A 10,276-nucleotide genomic window follows, 5' to 3' on the forward strand; every position below is an offset into this window, starting at 1 on the left:
CAGCATTAGCAAGTCGTCTGGGCCCCCAAGGACAGTCAATACCCACCACTGGTAAGGAACTGTAACTTTAGAATTCCTTTCAAAACATTATCTTCAGATAAACTGCATGGGATTTTTTGCTTTTTCCTCTCTCCACTCCAAAAGGTCATCCGGGGAGAGGCAGTACAATTGGCTCAGCAGGTGGCAGACCAGGCTGGGAACTGTAAGTATTATATAGAAATTCAATGTATTACTACTTGTAGGCTGTTAAACGAGGCCGTAGCACTTGACTTCTGCAACGGCTGATTCATAGTGAAGTACGTATGCACAGATAGTTGTGGAGAATACAAGTGGTCGTTAATTTTTCAATGGCCTAATTTGAACTGGCTTTAACAAAGGGGATCTGTGCTTGCAGTGAAATTATTTAAAATAAACCTCCAGCACCTGATTGAGAAGAGGACTCTGACAAAGGAAGTCTTTTTTGAGGAAACCAGAATTACCTATCAAAATTAAATACAGTTAAAGGATCAAGTGGAAAGGCACCCTTTTGGTTCCTGGCTGAACAGGACTGTAGAAATTGATTTCCCAGTAGGAGTCAGCCTCCACATTCTTTTTTTCTAACAACTTAGTTGATGCTGATTGAGCAAATTCTTGGAAAAGTCAACACTGCTCTGTTATGACCATTTTGAATGTCTTCAATGTAGTCAGCCCAAATAGCCAAGCTGCTTTCTCTCAGTTGGCGAGAGAGGAGTCTGTTTTATCTGTGACTGCAGGGTCAGGTCAGTCCTTCCTTTTAGTATATATGTGTTCTAGATAGGTAGATTGTAAGGGTGCCCTGTGTTTATAAAATCTTAAGATAAATCAAAACAAACCCCAGGATCCATCCCACAGATTGTCTAAAATCTCCAATCAAGTAAGCAGGAGAATAACAAGTCGGGGACAAGAGCAGGCCAAATACATCATGGTGAGGCAACGATGTAGGAAGCGTACGTGGAAGAAGATGAAAGAAGTTTGGGAGAAGATGAGTTACTATCTGTGCAGTACGTTGCAGATCAGAAGCGTGAAGAAGTGTGGGCACATGCGAGATGGGAGTCTCTTTTAAGCCTGGGCAGCCTCCATCCACAGTCGCAAAGCTGAGTCTGAGGAGAGCAGACTGAGGGAAGTGTTGGGGGTGAGGATGTGGAAGGCAAGTAGGAGGGTCAAGAAATGAGTGTAGTCTCAAATGAACAGAGAGCAGGGAGAAAAAGGCTTCAGTTCAGAACAAGAAGTGCTTGCCACCACACTCCCGCTTCATTGGCTTTCCTTCTGTATTTGTTATGAAAATGGTATCATAAGAAGGAAAATACTTATTAGGAATATTTTGACTTATGAAGTGGAAGTTGACATGCCTATAAAGAAGGCAAGGCAAATTAGGTCAGGGCCTAGTTACACTTGAAAGTAAACAGCCGTTCTGACTGGGGAGAGTAGTTCATAGGACTACAGTCCTAATACCACCCCCCCACCCCCGCCAGCTTTTTGGAAAACGCCTAGAAAAAAAAGTTTGAAAAATGAGCTCATAGAGAAGGGGGGTGGGGGAGCCCACTAGGTGACTAAAAGCTACGTCTGTAGTTGGACAAAGCTACTCTGCGAGAGAGAAATCCATCTTCCCTCAGTGGCAGAGTAAAGGCAACAATTAGAAATCAGGAGTTGTAATAAGCTATCTTTTTAAAATCAAGTGTTGAGGCTGTCCTTTGAGCATTTCCTCATCCCATTCCAGCCAAAGTGGGTCAGATACCTTAAATAGTTCTAAGCGTCTCTTGACTAACCCAGCTCAGATTTGAAGCCATCCATTTGTGAAGTAGGAAAATAGCCGGTTTGAATAATGCCATCATTAATCCCTGTAGCCTTAGGGTCTGGATATGGACTCTTTGACAAGCATGATGAGTTGTAGAGACCTTTTTAATGGGTGTCCCCCTTTTGCTACTAGTGTTTCTGTAGAGACCCTTGATCCATTAAGTACAGTTCTTACCTCCGGTGCCCCTCCTTTCTCTCTCCTGGTTTCAGCTGGTAATGCTCTGCCTGACTGGGCAGTGAGCTAGCGAAAGCAGATTTGAGCACCTTCTACAAGCAGAGCTTAACTTGTGCTGCTCTGCGTGCTGATGTACATCTCTTGGATTTAGATTAAACCAGATGTATGTAGAGCTAAGCCTCTGAGCTATAAAAGTGGAACGCTGTGTTAAGAGCACAAGGCTCTGCTAGCAACGTTAGCTGCAGATTGGTTGATGTTTTCCTTCATCCTCTTCCATAGACAAAACCAAGGTAATGCTGAATTTACTGCAACAACTCTGTTTAACAGACCACTTTGTCCCTGCTCTGCAATCAACTCTAATGTCCTTTCAGAATCAGTAGAAGCACAGCCAATACATTGAACTAAAAGAAGCCAGTGTTAAATTGTCTTGTTTAATGTGATCGGGAAGCTGATGGGAATAACCTTAAGTCAAAAGTGCTGTGAAACTGAAATGGGTCCAAAAAAACTTGTGCTGTACATAGTGTCGCCCTTAGTGGATTTCAAACCTTTTCATTTCCTGGCGATCAGTTCCAACTGTCTAGCGCAATGCAAATAAGCTGTCTTCAGATAGTAGCAACTTGGATCTTTTCTTATATCCACAAGTGATTTTTAAAGAAGTTGCTTCTAAGTTAGGTCAAGTTATCTAAAAACCATAAGCAGGATCTTTCTTCCCTCATTTATATTAATGCTGGGCAAAAGGGCAGAAGCTGATTTGGAAACCTGTAAGTGGAAGGGTGTTTTGCAGTAAGGTGGTGGTTGTTGTTTTGTTGGGTTTTGTTTTTCTCTTTTGTGGAGTCTTCTGTATTTTATTTTCTCCCCCAGTACTCCTAGGCTGCAGAACCAGCCTCCAAGGCACTATGGAATGACTTCTGCAATTAGCTTGGCTCCTCCTACGGATAGAGATTCCATTCATACTCAGAAGCTGCTTGAAGCGATGAAAGCATTGGGGGTATTTGAAGAGGAGGAAGAACTGAATCACAGGTATAACAAGACTGTAAAATTTGTTAATGTCCTGGGGTTTTTTTAGGGCAAACTTAACATGAGTTTTCTTTACAGGCTGGTTGTTCTTGGCAGACTGAATAACTTGGTCAAAGAATGGATTTCAGAACTTGGTGAGAGCCAGGTAAGGTTTTTTGATAGGTTCTTATCAAAACAGCTGAAGCCTTTTAGTTTCTTTCAAAGGCGATACTACTAGGATTTATGCTAAAGTTCAACATTTAACTTCCTTCTTAAGTATCAAGGAGATCTGTAGTAAGAGCCATTGAAATAATGTATAAAAGATCCTTTAGATGAAGACCTTCAAGTCCTTGGGGCACTGAATAAGTTTGTGAAGTGGCTCTGTCAGTTGACTTGTAGCGGTTAACAAAGCTGAAACAAGACATTGTGGGGGGAGACAGATGGTAACAGGGCAGTAAACTTGCCCCAGACAGCCTACAGCACTCAATCTAGTTTGAAATTATTACTCTAGACTTGCCTTTGGTATGGCTCTTAGATGGTGTTCATTTATGTGGGTCTGCTGCAGGGAAGACTGATAATAGGTCTTTGTTTAAACTGATGAAGCGACTGCTACATTACCTACCTTTTTTGTTGTTGTTGTTGTTTGTGAGTTGCCAGGACTCCCTTCAGAAAAACAGAATCAGTCTATTAGACTAACAACTCAGTATGGGAGGGAGAAGACATTGTTTATGGAGGCTGCTGTAGTCTTTCTAAGTAACTTCTATGCTAGTTAAACTTGCACGTAGGTCAACGTGTATCTTCTGTTCTCCAGAAAACTCTTTCTCTTCTACCCACAGAATCTTCCCCCTTCAGTAGTAGCAAATGTTGGTGGCAAAATATTTACATTTGGTTCTTACAGGCTTGGAGTACACACTAAAGGTAAACTTTTGGTGTCTGGTCATAGTTGTAATGTTTGAAAGTGTCTTCCAACAGTAACAGAACAAATGGCATCTCTTTGCAGGTGCTGACATAGACGTGGCTTGTGTTGCTCCTAGACATGTAGAAAGATCGGATTTCTTTCAGTCGTTCTTTGAAAAACTGAAACGTCAGGAGGAAATAAAAAACCTAAGAGTAAGCAAGCTCTCTCCTTGATAGATTGTGCAACTCTGACAATAAGAATATTCCTGTTAAAGACTCCTATTGGTAGTGATTGTCTTACAAACCAAAATTAAAAAGGGCCTTGTTTCTGAGCCCCTTCTAAAATACTGTCTACGCAGCATGAAAGTGTGGAAGTCAAGCTTTTGGTTCCCTTCCCCAGTGACTGTATGTCCGATCCGAATCTCTGTGGTTCACTTCTCCCCTACCCATGGTTTGGGAATGAGTGGGCTATAGTATCAAAAAGCAAGGTTGTGCCTAGGAGCCTTGCTTTCATCCTAGCTGTAGTAAGGGGCTTGGCAAGAAAGTAACTGCATGCAGGTAGAGGAAGGGGCAGCCTGAGAGCTAAGGAAGTTGAATGTGATGTGGAAAGGTTTCTGTCAGTACCTTTGCCATGGTGTTCCTTGGGTGTACTTTAGGACCTCTAATTCATTCTTCTCTGGTCCTGTTCTTCTCTGGCTACTCAGCCCGAGACTTTGTAGAAGAGATGCACAGTCAGCTTTGCATAAAGTCAATAGGAGCTGTGCTGTGAATGTACAAAACTGCCTTGTAAAATGACCCTCCGGTGCATATGCTGTGTACTTTGCATATAGAACCGAACTCCTGAGAAGTGTTTCTCTCAGGCTGGTCTTCCTTGTGCAGACATTTTGAAAGACTTCACGTGCATAGCTAATGAGCCTTTGTTTAGGTGACCGAAGACAGGGTCAGTGGGCTGTGGCACAGTTCTGACGAGTGGGCTACAAAATTGAAAACTGTCCCATAAGGTAGCTGATAGCATCTCAGGCATGGTAGAAAATAAAAATACAGGAGGCTAGTGCGCGCTGTCAAACGCGGACAGAATGTTCTCGATTTCTCTGGATGTTAACCAGGAGTAAGATAGCTACAGAAATGTCTTGCTTTTCTTCCTCACCACCAAGGTAAGTACCTTACAACCTCTGATACTGATGGCTCATTGTGCACTGTTTGTTCATTACAATACGTGATCAGCCTCCGGATCTCTTGGCTAAATAACTTGTTAAAGCTAGTATTATACCGTCTTAGTGCTATACCGCTTGCAGCTTATGAACAATTCTTCTGGTTTGGAAGCAACTCAGTCTTTATACTGAGTAGTTAGCAGTGTAAATTCTGCATTTGATCGTAGTTCAGGAGAAACATTAAAGTAGCAAGCCATGTTTTCTTACACAGTTATCCTCTCCTTTCCAGGCAGTTGAAGACACATATGTACCAGTTGTCAAGTTTGAGTTTGATGGCATTGAGGTAAGCATTTTTTGGTTTTTTTTAAGTGAGTAAATTTTTTCTTGCTTTGGAATAGGATAACTTTTCCAGGGAGCTGTGACTGTGCTATTTTGGACCGCAAAGTATCCCAGGAGAAGACATTGCAGTAGAATGGGAGCTTATAGGAAAATAAGCCCCTAGGGAGCCTAGCAGGCATGGGAGCATCAGGGACATCTTTTTCTAGGCCTGTGCTGTAGACCAGGGTAGCCTGCTTGAATAGCATTTATCCCTAGGATCATGCAGAGTGGGAGCAGAGGCGGTGTCCTTGCTCAGTCTTCTTAGCTCTGCCAAGCTAGGTATCTACAGAGGGATGTGTACAGTGTAGTTCACTGTACGAATCGTGTGAGCAGACTAAATGTTTTGCTGCACATCCAAAATGAAGTGGTCATGGGACAAACAATCTGGAAAATGGAAAGTGAAAGTACTCATTTGACTCCCGCCTGGGTCTGTCAGCTGCAGGAATCCAGCTATCTTGAATACATCCTATACAATGAATCAAGACCTGCCTGCTGTAGTCCCTAAGCAAGTTACTGCTTGGTATCACTATCACAAAGAGATTTATTCAGTGACCTTTTTGTGGCCTTCATCTGGTACAGACTTTCACAGGATAATCTTCTTGCCTCAGACTGTACTAAAAAGCAGATACTTCAGGATCAAAAGGGCTTACTGCATAAAGGAAATGCTCTCTCCTTTGCTGAAGTATAGTTGAGGTGACTGAACTTAAGTCTTAATTCTGTGAATAATTTTAAGTTCCCTTTTAACTGAAACTCTAAGTCTAGAGTAATCTTTTCCAACTTAAAATGCCCTCTTCCTTTCCCTAGCTTAAAAAGAAAGGGGTGATGCAGTGAAGGCTTTGTAAATAAAATTGGGAACTTCTAGAAATTGTATTGAGTCTTCTGGCAAGTAAATCTCTTGGGAGATGTATCTATAGTCACATAATTCTAAATACAGATGTTAACCACTCTTTTTAGACTTGAGTAACTGTCCCCCACCAGTGTGCTGTTTGCAAACTGCGGGGCATTCTAACGGTTGGCACTTTTTGCCTCTTAAGATTGATCTCGTGTTTGCAAGACTGTCTGTGCCAATTGTTGCTGATAATCTTGATCTCAGAGACAACTCGTGTCTCAGAAGCCTGGATATAAGATGTATACGGAGCTTAAATGGTAAGCATATTTGCACATCTTTAACAAGAAAATGTTACTAAAGTTGGTATGGAATGCACGTTACACACCCCAAGTTTCTGTACAGGATGCAGAAACTGATCCCCTGTATACTTGAGATCTGAGGAGGTGGCGAGTGGGCTTAAATTCAGCTGTTTCAAGTTGTGTGTTTAGATAGACCTGTGTTTCATGTTTCTTCGATTGGGGGGGGGGGTGGTGTTCCAGTTTGCTACAGAAACTGCTTCAGGTGAATAGGTAGAGCACTTGATAGAGAAGATTGTGTGGTAGTTCATTAAAAAAAAAAGGATATTTAAAATACCTGAAGCCGAAGTTGCTCACTGTTTAACGCTGACTGGTTTAATTGTTCCTGGCTGTCGAAAGAAACCTAGCTTTCGGAATCCTGTCGAAGGGCCTTACTGACAATTGTTGGCTGTAGTCTAAAGTATGAAAAAGCTGTTGAGGGTACCAGTTACCTGAGGTGATACGGAATGTGTAACCTCTAATTTGTTATGTTATGTGCCTGTAAGATTATGTGTAACCTCTGATTTTTAAGGTAATACAAAGCAAGTAATGCAAACTTGTTTTCATAGACTTGCAGGAGAAACTGTAAGCTATTGATCCAGTACAGCACAGAACTGACTCGTACCTGTTACCAGGAAGTGCTGTACTTCAACTGTTTTTTCTTACAGGCTGCAGAGTTACTGACGAAATCCTGCACCTAGTGCCAAATAAAGAGACCTTCCGGCTCACGCTCCGTGCAATTAAACTGTGGGCAAAACGTGAGTAATGTGATTGTTTGTGATCTTTAAACTTTCCAGAGGCACCTCGTGCTGAAAAAACAATGGCACTAGAAGTCCTTCATCTTTGGATAGCTGTTTAAATATCAGGTTTTAGTTCAAAACCTGTGTTTTAGTTTAGATTCAAGGACTGTCTGTGGGGTAGATTCTGTGTTTTTTTTTTAATGGGGGTGGAGTGGGGAGATGAGGGGAGTGCCTACAAGACAAGGTGCTGCACTGCTTACCAGGAACCTGACTAGAAAGGATAAAAAATGCCCAGTGAAGTATAAAAGCTTGATAGATAAGGAATAAGAAAATACCGTTTGCGCATGTGACTAGAGCAAGTGCTAGAAGAATGGCAGAACCTTCTTCTCAAGGGAAGTTGGAGCGAAGCAGTAGCTGTAGCAGTGCAGGCAAATTTCAGAGTAGCGGTATTTTGGGAAGTGGTGTGGTAACGATTCTTTTTCGCATCGCTGTAAGGACCAACAGTTTTGGCCTCGTTGCACTGCAAAAATAACTGACTTGGAGGCTGAAGGGTGCTAGGTATTCTATAGATTGTGAAGGTGGTGCTGTAAATTTGAAGGACTATACTTGGGCATGGGAAGACTACAGGGCAACGACAATGTCTGCATTGTAGGACGTGGCATTTACTCCAACGTGCTGGGATTTCTTGGTGGGGTTTCCTGTGCTGTGCTAGTAGCGAGAACGTGTCAACTCTATCCAAACGCTTTGGCTTCTACTCTGGTGAACAAGTTCTTCTTGGTTTTTTCAGAATGGTAAGAGCTATTGATGACTATTTTGATTTGCGTAAAGCAGTAACACTTTCTGAGGTGGTTCTTTATATAAGATTTAGACCAACACCATTCAGTCCTACCCTGAATTACATGGCAGAGTCAGTGCCTGGCTTTTCTTGTTTAGGGAGTGGCCAAGACCTGTATTGCTGAAACAACAGGAAGAGAGCAATCTTAACTTAGCAGTATGGGACCCCAGGGTATGTAGACATGGAATTTGGAAGCCTTGAACCTTTCTTCTAAGCTAAGCTGCTGGTGCTGAGCACAATTGTTTTAACATCACAGGTGAACCCATCAGACCGATACCTTGTAATGCCTATCATCACCCCAGCCTATCCGCAGCAGAACTCTACGTACAACGTATCTACATCAACGCGAGCGGTAATGGTGGAGGAGTTCAGACATGGTAAAGTTCTTTCCATGCTTATTAACTGCTTAAAAGGTGTCATTCTTGCAATATGAAACCACATTACCTGACTTGGTTATATTCCGTGCGGTGTTGTGCCCTTTTAGGCAGAAGAGTTCTCTGGGAAGTCTACCTGTTGCAGGCAACAAGGGAGCAGTTTTACAATGAACTGTTGTAGTAGGCGTGTATTGTGTCAAGGGAATTCCTGCTTTTTGATCTGTCAATTACTGTTCAAAACCTTTCTCTTGTAAAGTTTCTATCACGCTCTGCTAGTCTTAAAAACAAAATGGTAGTAAGGTTTTCAACCTTAATTGTAGGTCTTGCAGTTACGAATGAGATTCTCCAAGGAAAATCAGGCTGGTCAAAGCTCTTTGAACCACTGGACTTTTTTCAGAAATACAAGTATGTATGAAATCTGTTACCTGAACTTGAAATGATTGCCGTACTGGTTAGCATAGTGACTTTTAGCTTGCAGTCGAAATACAAGATGGCATTGATATGTTTGTTTTTCAGAAGCTGGAGGTAGTCATAGGAATTTTGGTAAGGATAAGTATAGGGAAGATAGAAAAACTGTTTGTGTTTTGCCACTGACACTGTTTTTATTAACAAAAATACCAGCTCTGATACTTAGAATGCAGCAGAACACGATTCTGAAGGATGTAATCAGTTTTTCTTCAGTTAATACTGTGCTGCCTGCAGGATATAATGTGTCTTGTCTGGAAGTCATTTTCTATACATTTAAGGCCGTTTTGGTTTCATTTGAAGGAATATCAAGTCCTGAGCTAGAATGTTACTTTTTCTTTTCTTCTAGACATTATATTGTGCTGACTGCTAGTGCCTCTACTAAAGAGCATCACTTAGAGTGGTAAGTCTTGCTTTGAGTGTGGGTTCAATACATCATTGACGCTCAATTCAGTGTTGCGCTTCATTTGGTTAATACAGTTCACAAAACTAAAGTATTTGACTGTGCAGCTCAGCATGGAATACAGTAGGGAGGTAAGTAGACAGTTCCTCAGCAAAACTAAAAGCTTTCTTGTGAAGGGAAGTTAGCGTAAGTAAGTTATCTTGCTGTTTAAGAAGTTAAGCTAAAGACCTAAGTCATGATGAGAAGGAACAAAGAGGGTTAGCGTGCGTATGCTCTGTGCCATCTGGAGAAGCAGACTCCTTAGGAGTCTAAGGAGACTACTTACCCAAGGCTACTTCAGTTAGGAAGATGTTCCTTGTTGCAGAGACTGAAGTAAATGGGGATTACTTGATGTCATCAGATGTGTAGTGGACACTGGAGAGCTTGATCTTTTACTGACTTATAGAGCAGTGGTCTCCAAACTTTTGTGCACTCCTGTGAGCAAAACAAAAAAAAAAAAGTAATTTTTGAACACATAGTTGCGGTCTATGTCTACTTCTTTACAAGTTACGTACACATTACTGAAGTTCTAATCTTTTCTTCCCGGACCCAGTGGATTGTCTTGTGCACCCCCTGGGGTACATCCCCCTCCGACACTTTGAAGATGACTGTTGTAGAGCCTTAGAAGGCTTGGTTTCATAGCTTTTTTACTGGATGCAATATTTAATTTAGGACTAGACTGCACTCAACGCTAAGTTGCTCTGGTAATGTAGTCCGCCTGTTCCAGAGCCTACTTTTCTCCAGTGAAGTGAAACAAGGCTGTTTAATCGGGGTGAAACCTGACCGTCTGCACAGAGTACCTGAATGCTGATAAATAGTGTTTACTACGTTTTAATCTAGTAGTGTG

General features: G+C 41.9%; 1 long non-coding RNA gene across 1 annotated transcript; it reads left to right on the forward strand.

Annotated features, from left to right (window-relative positions):
- Positions 1-4,033: 4,033 nt before the first annotated feature.
- On the forward strand, positions 4,034-6,549 carry LOC126037411 (uncharacterized). The gene is made up of 3 exons (XR_007505691.1): positions 4,034-4,093; positions 5,321-5,374; positions 6,444-6,549. It is a non-coding gene; the product is annotated as an uncharacterized LOC126037411 (long non-coding RNA).
- Positions 6,550-10,276: the final 3,727 nt, after the last annotated feature.

Source organism: Accipiter gentilis, unplaced genomic scaffold (genome assembly GCF_929443795.1).
Source record: "Accipiter gentilis unplaced genomic scaffold, bAccGen1.1, whole genome shotgun sequence".
Lineage (NCBI taxonomy): Eukaryota > Metazoa > Chordata > Aves > Accipitriformes > Accipitridae > Astur > Astur gentilis.